The sequence below is a fragment of the Bos taurus genome, chromosome X, assembly GCF_002263795.3.
Source record: "Bos taurus isolate L1 Dominette 01449 registration number 42190680 breed Hereford chromosome X, ARS-UCD2.0, whole genome shotgun sequence".
NCBI lineage: Eukaryota > Metazoa > Chordata > Mammalia > Artiodactyla > Bovidae > Bos > Bos taurus.
Window position 1 is genome coordinate 64,173,010 of NC_037357.1, and position 13,387 is coordinate 64,186,396.

The window sequence follows — 13,387 nt, forward strand, 5'->3', positions numbered from 1 at the left end:
TAATCCTAATTATATAGCTGTATCTATCTAGTCAGATGCTCAAAGGTTTAAATGACAGATCCTTACTTTATATCTTGGAGGTGAGGCAAAAGGGGATGGAATTACAAATGCCTTTGAGCCCTGTTAAATAGTTTTTCAAAAATCTGTGACCTATAAGTTGAGGGCAGCTATCATGACAGAATATGACAAACAGTTGTTCTAGTGTTTATTCATACTTTCCAAAATACATTGAAAATCATTGGTGATGAGATTTTGGTGGTGTTAAATAACATGGTAATGATACTGGTTTCTGATACTCACAGACTCCACCAGGGTTTTCTATCACATAGTGGTCACATAAGCATTATTTTTCTTATTTCAGAATAGCTGGTTATATAAATCTCGACTCTGAATCAAGGGCAACCTCTTAGTTGTTCTTACTACAACTCAAATGAAGTAAAACGTGAAGAAACAAAATAATCTAGTTTTCTCGATTAACAAGTACCTTATTTGAGAATATATAAGCAAAGTATGTTACACTACAGGAGACAATTTCAATGACTAATAGAATAAACTTTCAGCTTAGCTCAAAGTCTAAGCTGAAATTTTATCTCTAGTGATTCTGAGCTGTACATCACAATATTTTGTTTTGAATTAACTAGTCTGATCTTGCCCTGTGAGAGATATATATCTAAAGGTTGCCCTTGGCTGCGGTGTTAATTTTCATAGGAAAGGAGAATGGAAATACTCCTCAGGTATGAAGGTTAGTTAATTTCATTAGAAGCAGATATATTTTTTTCATAAATCATTCAGATATTTTTGGAAAGTGTAAAAGTTTACTTAGGCAATGAGGAAGGGATTGGACCTTTTAAAAAAAGAATATGGTATTTCAATCCAAGGATTTAATAATTCTTAGCTTTGTAAAGATGGAGGAGAGGTATAACTTTGTTGTATCTTTGGATTTGATACAGTATTCTTCATAACAGGAAATGGGGGCTTTTTGAATATGGTTAGGATGTACATTAAATGAGTACAACACTCTTGTCTGGCAAGAATTTAAAGAATGTCTTCAATATGACAATTGATTTGACTTTTTCTGTTGGAAAAATTATTAACTTATTTTTAAAAAGTCATTGCTTAAACATCTTATTTTTTTATTAAGACAAAAAGAGGAAAGGAAACTTTTACTTAAAATGGAAGTATTTGATATTCCTCCAGGAAATGACACAGGATTGGGCACTCTTTGGGGTTTAAGTGACTCATAGATATCGGTACTTGAAAAACAAGATCAATTAGAATCTAGTTTATGCTAGATTCTAGAATAGAAGAAAGTTTATTTCCAGAAAGTGAACTCATTTAATAGCTACGTAGGGTGAAATCATTCACTAGATGTCTGGCGTTTACTTTAAAATAATTCAGGGAAAAGAGAGGGGGTGAGAGAGAAGGAGAGGGAGAGCACACAGCTGAAAAGAGGACAGGTAAAGAGAATCAATGGGAAAATCCTGATAAATGTAGAATCTCGATAATAGGATTGTGGGTGATGTACAATTTTCTCTTCTGTATATCATAATAAAAATTTTAAGTATAGCTTTAGTTTGCAGCAATTTACGTCTATTTCTAAATGATACTTTTATCTGTAATTTGCAGGTTTGTCAAAACATGATGTGTATTATTGTAAAGGTGAAATGTGCTGCTTGATTGTCAAACTTGTTGCCAAGCAAAAACTGTTTCTGAAAGAAAAAAAAAAAAACACTTTCTGTTTGACTTTCAGTTAAATTCAAAGGACAGGTTGCAAACATCTTGAAGAGTTTTGTAGTATCTTGAAGTATTAAATAAGAGTAGACAGTTAAACCATGCTAACAGGCCAAGTGCATGTGAAGAATGTGGGCGCACTATTATGTCTGAAGTGTTTTGTTCCCAGCTTTCTTTACAGAGTGTGCATTTTTGAAACCACGCGAGACAGCTATTTAGCCTGCATTATGTTTGTTCCCTTTCCCTACTTGCCAACATCAATTTATTCAACAAACATTTTGTAAGGGCTTATTGTGAGCTAAGATACAAAGTCAAATAAGATACCAGCCCTGCTTTCAAGGAACTCACAGCCTAGCAGAGGAGATAGAGAAGCAGATGGTTATCACACACTGAGGAGGGTACTGGAATGGGGGAAGGGGAGTCACTGGTCAGCAACCAGAACCCTATGCCGTGTCTCCTTTAAAACAACACAGATACAACAGTTGAGGTGGTTTAATTGATTGTAGGTATTGGAGAAATAGGGAGAAGACTAAGATGGCTCAGTTTAAGTCTGTGTGCCCCTGCCCCCATGTGTCACTGTGCAAATAACAGCCTCCTTGGCTCCCCTGCCCCTCTTAATAAACCTTCACCCTTCTCTCCTGCATCTGCGGGCCTTGGTCGAGCAGCATACATGCAGAAGATAGCAATCTCTTCTTCACATCAACTAGTAAGCTAATGTTTAAGTGTCCTTGATGTTTTTGGATCCAACCAAGAAAAAATTGTAGCTATATGCAGGCAGTTACTTGGGGAGAGTTAGCCTTCAGTCCCTGATAGAACCTTCCAAAGTTCATTGCTCAATTGATTTGGAATTTGAAATGTATTTTGTCATGTAAATAGTAGGTAAGATTTGTTGATGTATGGCAAAACCAATACAATATAGTAAAGTGATTAGCCTCCAATTAAAATAAATAAATTCAAATTAAAAAATAAAAATAAGTAATAAGAAATTAAAAAAAAAAAAAAAGATTTTTTTAAGGTCACTTTACAAATGTCCCTGAAATGGTATGCTATGTCACCAAAATGATGTTTTCGGGTTTGTATTATCAGGATCTAAAGGAATTGTAGAAACATAGTTGCTAAATGTATCCAAATCAGCCAGCTGCTTTGTTCTCTACTTCCGACTCTTGTACAGCCTAACAGCATATATGTGTGTGCGTGCATGTGCGTGCATGCTCAGTTGCTCATTCATGTCTGATGCTTTGGGACACAATGGACTGTAGCCCACTTGGTTCCTCTGTCCATGGAATTTTCCAGGCAAGAATACTGAAGTGGGTTGTCATTTCCTTCTCCAAGGGAACTTCCTTACCCAGGGGTTGAACCTGTATCTCCTGCATTGGCAGGCAGATTCTTTACCACTGTGTTACTAGGAAAGTCCATATATAACAGTGCTTCATGGGAAAATACTATCTGTTTTATTGGGAGTTATCTAGCAATGTCCTCTTGTGTAGTTTACCAATTTGTGGCTGAAATGTCAAGTAGAATTACCAGAGGATCTAGGCCAAAAAAGCAACCTAGGTAGGCAAAATATGCTCTACTTGTTGAATTTTGCTTTCATCATAGAAGCTTATTCTCTACTTGACTGTAATGAGCAATTTTTAATAATGCTGAAATAAATTCTGGAATAATAAACAGTAACATATTTCACCACTTATTCTGTCTGCTTTCACCTTTCCTAAACTTTCAGGGCTAGGAACCTATAACTTGAAACAGGGAACCTGTGACACAGGTGAGACCATTTAGAGAGTAACTCACTTGTGACTTTCAGAGCAGCAGATGATTGAGAAAGATCATATAAACTCTTAAACTGCTACAGTTCCTCCTTTACCAAGATTCCACTAAAGTTTTCTAAAAGGAAGCAAACAAAACTCCAAGCTACAGTCACCTGGAGAAAATAAGCTATAAGGTTAAAAACTAATCATTAAAAAAAAAAAAAAAGAAAGAAAGAAAAAAACTATGGGTACCACAGTGATGGCTCTTGTGTGTTAAAAAAAAAATCATATACTCAAAATAAATCACACTGATACTTGAGTGTGTGCTTATATTTATACTAAATTATTAGCACTGATACAATGAGAATAGTTGTTTATAGTAGTTAGCATATAAGAGGCTGAAATTAAGCCATATTAAATACAGGGAAGCAGAAACATGTCATATATAGGAATGAATGTGCCACAAGAGAAGGTCAGCATTCTTGTCCTTATTTTTAAAAAGTCTGGCCTGTTTTTTGGTCAGTACCCACTTAACACCAATGTTTGGAAGAAAGAATGTTTAGAATGCTTTCATATATAGTCCCTACTGAACCTGTTGCCGATTATCTGTATGTTTTACACAGTTACAGTTTTGGTGATTTCAGTTCAAGGATTAATTGAATCCCTTCTTTAAATAATGAAAATGAATTAGCATTAGGTAAAAGGGTTCCTATCTTCATTTTCTGGCAACTTTTTATATTTCTCAATATCATGGTCACATTTGTTAAAAGTTTTGGTTTTTTTGGCTGCACCTGGCAGCATGTGGGATCTTAGTTCCCTAACCATGAATCAAACCCATGCACAGGGTCCTAACCACTGGACACCAGTGAATTCCTGGTTAGGAATTTTTTAATTATCTTCCATAGGATATAATAGGCATGTACCTTCTTTCCATAAAGCACTGTGTAGCCTCTTCATTTTCATTTTTATGGTAAGAGTAGTTAATTACCTTCTCTCTCACATACTCTTTATTTTATTTTATTTTTTTTACATTTACTGCACAGCTCTGTTTTGGGCAAAGTCACTTAATTACTGTAGGTTTTTGTTTCTTCCCTAATTTCAGTAATCATTGGATATTGGGAATACTGGGAATTAACACCACCCTCAAAACATTGCAGTCGGTTGGAATATGTTTCGAGGCATACTTCTGTACCCAGAGTCCAGCAAAAGATTATCATTGTGGGAATATCCGAGAGGAAGATGAAGTTTAGATTCTGTTCTTGAGAAACAAACAATCTTGAAATAAGACATCAGAACAAGTAATTAGACAAGTATTTGTGTGCTGATGGTGAAAGAATGGTTTTCTTTGATAGGGGAAGATTATTCTCTTTGACCAGGTTTGAGGATCTGTGTGGAGGAGGCAGATGAACTGAATCTAGTAGGATAATGGATGTCCCAGCCAGACTGTCCTCACCCACTTATATAACTATAGGAGGATGTCTGTGATTAAATTGATGAATTTTGTGGTGACATTCTAAATCCTGTGGGAGTTGAAGAGAAAGATCAGCAGGGGTGTGTAGTCATTGGAAAACATGGTTTGAGAGAGGATGAGGCTTCTGCTGAAACTTGAAGGATGAGTAGAATTTGGGTAAGGAGATAAGAGGAATAAAGCAGAGGGCATTTTAAGTCTGAAAGGTAGATACAGAGAGAGGGAGTTCTTACTAGGAGGGAGAGATAGAAGTAGTGGGGTTAGGATAAAACAGAAGGTACTGATGTAGGAGTAGGACATGTTCAGGAGAATGGTGCATGCTTGTGTGTGCTTAGTCGCTTTAGTTGTGTCCAACTCTCTGCGACCCTATGGACCATAGCCTGCCAGGCTCCTCTGCCCATGGGATTCTCCAGGTAAGAATACTGGAGTGGGTTGCCATTTCCTTCTCCACAGGAGGGTGATAGTGATCAAAAAGCTAATTTTGAGTGTTGTTGAAAGGTTAAACTGGTTAGATGTGACTAATAGGAATGCCAGAAGAGCCAGAATACCTGGAAAAGTTTAGACAAGCCATTTCAGCATAATAATTATAGCTTCCTGAAATGAGACTGACATGATCAAAATGGTTGTGAACCCTAGATGTGGACCTTTTTTGATTCAAGGTATTTACCAAGAGGGTCCTACTGTATATAGCAAAGGGAACTCTGCTCAGTGTTTTGTGGCAGCCTGGATGGGAGAAGAGTCTGGGGGAGAATGGATACATGTAAATGTATGGCTGGGTCCCTTTGCTGTCCACCTGAAACTATCACACTAGTTAAATTGGCTATGAGTGAGTGAAGTCGCTCAGTCGTGTCTGACTCTTTGCAACCCCATGGACTGTAGACTAACCAGGTTCCTCCGTCCATGGGATTTTCCAGGTAAGAATACTGGAGTGGGTTGCCATTTCCTTCTCCAGGAGATCTTCCTGACCCAGGGATTGAACCCAGGTCTCCTGCATTGTAGGCAGACGCTTTACCATCTGAGCTACCAGGGAAGATACCTCAATGCAAAACAAAAAGTTTAAAAAGAAAATAAAAGATTTATTGAGAATACACTTGTGTCCCTGTGTTGTGCTAAGTGCTGTGGTGAATACAGAGATGAGTAAGCTGTGTTACTACTTAAATAAGTTTATAGTCTTGTTGGGGAAATAAATTCACTCACTAAACTGTGATTGAGAAAGCTATAATACAGCATAACAATTGAGAATGCTGACTCTGGTGTCAGGTGGAGTTGGGTTGAGACCTAGGTCTCCCTCTCTTGAGCCATGTGACTGGGCAAGTTATTCAACTTCTGTAAGCCTGTTTGCTTTACTGTAAAATGGAAATAACAGTATTACATGGTTCACAGAGTTTTTCTGAGAAGTGACTTTACATAATGTATAGCACAGTTCATTTAAATAATAAGTCCTCCATTAATGTTAACTGTTATAATATAAGCTTACAATGATATGTTATTATATTATCTTAGTTACGATTATTACCTACTCTGTAGCCATTGTGAGAGGGGCTGGGAATATGAGGATGAAGGAGAAGCAGTCCCTTCCATCAAAAAGCTTTTGTATAATAGTATTAAATGTTATCCTTTTGTGACTGTATTTTCCCATTCAAAAATTGGTACATATGATCTGACAGTAAGATATTTAAAATTATAGGTATCTGAAAGGATTCATGCTGGCTGTAATAGAAGAAAACATACAGTTCTGTGAGAGTCCTGGGAAAAGATAATTTTTCCCTCAGATGGGGACCATCCAAGAGGCTTTCTCAAAGATTCTTCTGAAGAGTAGATGGGAGAGTAGATGCCCTGATTGGGGCAGAGGTTATCTTTATAGAGTGATTCCAGGGTGTGTAGTGCATGTAATGGGAAGAAACATTGGGAAGATAGTTATCAATACAGAAAAGTGTGTAGGGTTCTTGGATATTGTGCCAAAAAGTTAGGACTTGCTTTCATAGGGAATATACCTTAGATCTGCTCTTCAGGAAGTTAGCAGCATAAAGATTACATAGGAGGAAGATTGGACTGTAGATAGATAGACTAAAAGGTCTTTAGAAAAAGCTAGACATGAAGTGATAAAGGGCTATGATAATCCAAAGGGTTTAGTGATTTACCTCAATCTCCCTTTGTTTCTTGTGTCCAAACTTCTTGAATTTATAAACCTGGAGATTGAGGAAAGTTGAAAAGGAGACTGAATTTGACGGCAGAGGTGTTCGAAAAGGGGAGAAATAACATCGAAAGTTCAAATGTAAATACTTAGACTTTCCTGACTGGGGTTTTCCTCTTTGACCTTCCTTCTCCCTTGGCCAGAAGATTAAGTCCAGATTTTGAGTCTCAGCCTTCTAAATTAGACCCTGACTTTCTGCTCCAACTGTGTTTGTCACAAACCCTAGGCACAGTGCTCCAAGCACACTATCTTTCTTTAGCGCCAGAATATCATCTTCTCTGTGCCTAGAGTGCCTTTACCAGTGATATCTGTCTGAGGATGTCCTCCTTATGTTTTAAGATAAAGTTCAAAAGTCACCTTCTCTGGAAAACTTCCTGAAGCCCGTCACTGTCACCCTACCACTCAGTAACTAGCATGATGGCATTAATACTATGTCTTTGTTTTCCATCTTTGTCCCCTCTGGACAGTAAAGTCTTCGAGAGGATACTTTGGATCCTAAATCTCTATATATGCAGCACCCAACATGGTGCCTGGTACATATTAAACATTCACTTAAGGCTTGAATATAAATGAATAAGTTGGGTGAGTATGATAGACATTCAAGTTGAAATCTTCTCAAGTCATTTGGAAACATGTCACTAGAGCTTGAGTAATCAGAGTGAGAGTGGGTGAGCTTTAACTCATAGGGTTGCATGCCCATCTGACCTGGAGACTAGTGCTGTTGACTTACCAGTTAGGGAGGAGGCAGGGTGGCAGTTTCTGTTGGTACAGTTAGGTATGTGAAGTGTGGGTGTTCTGAAGCATTGCCTGTTTTGGACAGAGGAAGGTGACAAATACACAAATACAAATAATGTATTCTTCCATGTTTTATCCACCTTCTCTTCTTCATGATTTGAACTTATTAGCTTAACTGGTGTGTGTGACCAAATGGCTGATTTTAAGTCATCAGCCTCACTTTCCCAATTCTGTTTACCTGCTAGTGGCTGATGAATAGCCCCTGCTTTTATCTTATAGTTCCTTTCAATTTCAAGAAAAAAATACAAAATTCACAATCAACTCTTGATTATCCATGGTTGATTTTCCCACTGTGTGTGCCCTGCTGCCTGAGTCACGGTTGGTTGTGATTGACACAGATTAGAAAATTTAGTCTTCTGCATTCCTAAAGTGAATCGCTTTAGGGGATAAAAACAGGCACTCTCTCCTCCCCCCCCCAACTCCCGCCGCCTCCACCCCCCATCAAATGCTTTTCAGAATTTGAGTAATTGTTTCAGGTAGTTAGTTGTAGGTACACCTTTCTCAGCAAAGATTTGTATTCAGGGTTTAAGTATAGTTAAATGAGCCAGTGGAATGGTTTTGTAATTGCTGTATTGTTAGTCAAACACTGTAATTAGGGATGACTTCATAGGCATAAGATTCCTCTATGGGAGACGCCCTGAATTCAGACTCAGTTGTATACCATATCCTTTTATGAAAAACAAACAAACAAAGTTTTGTTTGCTTTTGTTTCATTCCCTTATTTAAAAATCTGTTTTCCTGTCTCTCGATGTTTAAGGAGAGAGAAGGTTTGCTTTTTTCCTGCTATTTTCCCTTTATAGAAAAGGCCAGCACTGGAGCTAGGGAGGAAAACAGATTTTGGGACAAAGTGCTCTGCAGATGACAGAATTCAGAAAAATGCAGAGACCTTGGAAGCTTTTATTTTTGATTGGTATTTCATTTGGCTAAATTTAAATGGAGGGAAAATATATAAATACATTTATTATTATTTTTTTAATATCAGTGCCTGCTCTCTCTCCATATAAGTAAAGTTCATTTTTTTTTTTTTTTTTGTGGGAAGACAGACTGGGGAAAAGGACACATTTCAACCTATTTCAACAGTCAGACTTTCTTTTTGCCTACCAATCACATACTGTGAAATTTTATTCAGCAATAATATTTACCTTTTACCTCTTCACCTTTCATTTTTCATTGCTCACAGGAAAAAAAACTGCAAAGTAGGAAGAATGTGACAGTATTGACAAGCTGTTAACTATTTTTTAAGTGCTGAACTGAACTGAATATAATTAAAAAAAAAAAAAAAAACTCTCCTGGCCATTCTTCAAGTTGTGTTTGGAAACTGGCCTTATGCAGGAGCCAAATTGACTCATGGATAAAAAGTGGCTGACAAATTTTCATTAGTCCCAGCCTTCTTAAATTACTTTGACTTAAAGGCTTATAGTTTTTATATATGAAGGAGATCTGTCATACTCTGCAGTTGATAATTATAGGGCAAAAGACATAACTTTTTGTATATTTTATTTAAAAGGTTCTTCTTAGTAGAACTCATGCCTTATATTTATACATAGCCTCTTAATTACTTAGGAATTGATTTGTTTCTCTTTTTCTTTCATTAAGGATTTGAAGTTGCTGTATAATGCTTAGTGGTTTATAGTGTACCTTCACATACCATCTTTAATCTTCATCAGGACCCTAGGGAAGTAGTTATTATGGCTGTTTTCAAAGGAGGAAACCGAGGCTTAGATAGATTAAATAAACTCACTCATAGACACACTGCTAGGAGGTCTCAGAGCAGGGACAGATTGATGTCTTCTGATTCCACATCTCTCAGTCTTCCTGTGTTGACATACTACATCCTTGGGTGGGGAACAAGTTTGCTGCAAGTATGCAGGATTCAATCAAGGTGTTTATGGGGCAATAATCATCTGTTTTGCTTCCTAAACCCCAATCTGGAATGTTTTACTTATTTTGAGAGAAAGAGTACAATGAATGTCCTATAAAGAGGGTAGTGAAAGTGAAAGTGAAGTCGCTCAGTCGTGTCCGACTCTTTGCGTCCCCATGAACTGTGGCCTACGAGGCTCCTCTGTCCGTGGGATTTTCCAGGCAAGAGTACTGTAGTGGATTGCCATTTCCTTCTCCAAGGGATCATCCCGACCCAAGGATCAAACCCAGGTCTCACGCGTTGTAGACAGCCGCTTTACCGTCTGAGCCAAAGAGGGTAGAGCTTTCAGTAATTTTAATTTGTACAGTTTCTAAAAATCTGATATTCCTGGCTGCTGCTGCTGCTGCTAAGTCGCTTCAGTCGTGTCCGACTCTGTGCGACCCCGGAGACGGCAGCCCACGAGGCCCACCCTGTCCCTGGGATTCTCCAGGCAAGAACACTGGAGTGGGTTGCCATTTCCTTCTTCAATGCATGAAAGTGAAAAGTGAAAGTGAAGTCGCTCAGTCGTGTCCTACTCTTCGCGACCCCATGGACTGCAGCCTACCAGGCTCCTCTGTCCATGGGATTTTCCAGGCAAGAGTACTGGAGTGGGGTGCCATCGTCTTCCCTAAATTATTTAAATACGGTATTTTCTTCTAAGATAGTACTTAATTGCTGGATTCCATCAAGTACCCATAAGTAATCTTAAGGACAAACCTTTTTTTTATTCATGCTGCTGCTGCTAAGTCGCTTCAGTCGTGTCTAACTCTGTGCGACCTGAGACAGCAGCCCACCAGGCTTCCCCGTCCCTGGGATTCTTCAGGCAAGAACACTGGAGTGGGTTGCCATTTCCTTCTCCAAATTTTTTTTTTTTATTCATAGTGAGAAAAAAATCTGCATTAAATAGTTAATTTAAATATTATGATTTTTGTCAACTGAGGTGTGTATTGTGAGGCTTTTAAATTTTGCATTGGATTTCTTAGTTTTAGTTCAGGTGCTTCAGGGTAGCATTTATTTATTTACTTTCAAATAATCATAAATAAAATGGAGTTTATTTAAGTGGGAGACTCCTAAATTAAACTATGTTGTTATCCTGAACGAAACAAATATTCTTTGGGTAATATATACGTGTTACAGTTCTTTTAATTCTTAGTCGTGTCTCTTCTTGTCTCCTGTAGCTGAAAAATCTGAGCTATCAGTGTAAAAGGGGTCACTTTAGGCTTTCATGATGGTATTTAGACAGGAATAAGAAATTAGGAAACTTGAAAGTGTATTTTGTGGTTTTTTTTTAATGATGCATTTTATTAATTATTTTAAGTAAGCATGTGCCTTGAAATCATTTCTATGAGATGTATGTATATCCTAATTTTGCAGGATGAACAAAAGTGCTACTTTCTTGGCCTGCTTGAGATGAATTTAATAATCCTTAAAGTTTTCAGAGTCTTTCCCCCATATCTACCTTTTACTGCAACCACTAATTCACTTTGTGTCAAATCATAATTATCTACATCTTTGTCTTCCCCAGATTGTAAATACTTTGAGGGCAGGAACTAGACATATAACAGAGACCTGGGTAAAATTGTGTGAGGATAGAAGTGCATATGTGTTAAGGGAGGGGTATAAAGAAGAGGGAAGACATTTCTACCCTGTTAGCCCTGCTGCCTGCAAAGGGGAGAACTGGGAGAGAAGGACTGATTCAGAACCCACTGGTTAGCCAGAATGAAAGGTGCTGCAGGTTGGGGCTGGGGCTGGGTATGGGGTGGGTGGGAGGTACATGTCCAGAACCACTTTTGCCTAATTTTCTTTTTTATAGAAGTGATATAACAATATAAGAATAATATATACTTTTTTTTAAATTTTTTGGAACTCTGCATCAGATGGGTATACCTTTCCATTTCTCCTTTGCCTTTTGCTTCTTTTCTTTTTTTTAAATTTAAATTTATTTATTTTAATTGGATGCTAATTACTCTACAATACTGTACTGGTTCTGCCACACATCAACATGAATCTGCCACGGGTATACACGTATTCCCCATCCTGAACCCCTCTCCCACCTCCCTCCCCGTACCATCCCTCAGGGTCATCCCAGTGCACCAGCCCCAAGCATCCTGTATTGAACCTGGACTAGTGATTCGTTTCTTATATGATATTATACATGTTCCCGTGACATTCGCCCAAATCATCCCACCCTCTCCCTCTCCCACAGAGTCCAAAAGACTGTTCTATACAACTGTGTCTCTTTTGCTACCTCGCATACAGGGTTATTGTTACCATCTTTCTAAATTCCATATATATGCATTAGTATACTGTATTTGGTGTTTTTCTTTCTGGCTTACTTCACTCTGTATAATAGGCTCCAGTTTCCTCCACCTCATTAGAACTGATTCAAATGTATTCTTTTTAATGGCTGAGTAATACTCCATTGTGTATATGTACCACAGCTTTCTTATCCATTCATCTGCTGATGGACATCTAGGTTGTGTCCATGTCCTGGCTATTATAAACAGTGCTGCGATGAACATTGGGGTACACGTGTCTCTTTCAATTCTGATTTCCTCGGTGTGTATGCCCAGCAGTGGGACTGCTGGGTCATAAGGCAGTTCTATTTCCAGTTTTTTAAGGAATCTCCACACTGTTCTCCATAGTGGCTGTACTAGTTTGCATTCCCACCAACAGTGTAAGAGGTTTCCCTTTTCTCCACATCCTCTCCAGCATTTACTGCTTGTAGACTTTTGGATAGCAGCCCTTCTGACTGGCTTGATATGGTACCTCACTGTGGTTTTGATTTTCATTTCTCTGATAATGAGTGATGTTGAGCATCTTTTCATGTGTTTATGTATGTATGTCTTCTTTGGAGAAATGTCTGTTTAGTTCTTTGGCCCATTTTTTGATTGGGTCGTTTATTTTTCTGGAATTGAGCTGCAGGAGTTGCTTGAATATTTTTGAGATTAGTTGTTTGTCAGTTGCTTCATTTGCTATTATTTTCTCCCATTCTGAAGGCTGTCTTTTCACATTGCTTATAGTTTCCTCTACATATAAAACTCTAAAGACTCCACCAGAAAATTACTAGAACTAATCAATGAATATAGTAAAGTTGCAGGATATAAAATCAACACACAGAAACCCCTTGCATTCCTATACACTAATAATGAGAAAATGGAAAGAGAAATTAAGGAAACAATTCCATTCACCATTGCAATGAAAAGAATAAAATACTTAGGAATATATCTACTTAAAGAAACTACAGAGCTATATATAGAAAACTATAAAACTCTGGTGAAAGAAATCAAAGAAGACACTAATACATGGAGAAATATACTATGTTTATGGATTGAAAGAATCAATATAGTGAAAATGAATATACTACCCAAAGAAATCTATAGATTCAATGCAGTCCCTATCAAGCTACCAACGGTATTCTTCACAGAGCTAGAACAAATAATTTCACAATTTGTATGGAAATACAAAAAACCTTGAATAGCCAAAGCAATCTTGAGAAGGAAGAACGGAACTGGAGGAATCAACCTGCCTGACTTCAGGCTCTACTACAA

At 37.7% G+C, this 13,387-nt stretch overlaps 1 protein-coding gene across 4 annotated transcripts in view; it reads left to right on the plus strand.

Annotated features, from left to right (window-relative positions):
- PLS3 (plastin 3) overlaps positions 1-13,387 on the plus strand; it is a 96,780-nt gene that overhangs the window by 32,830 nt on the left and 50,563 nt on the right.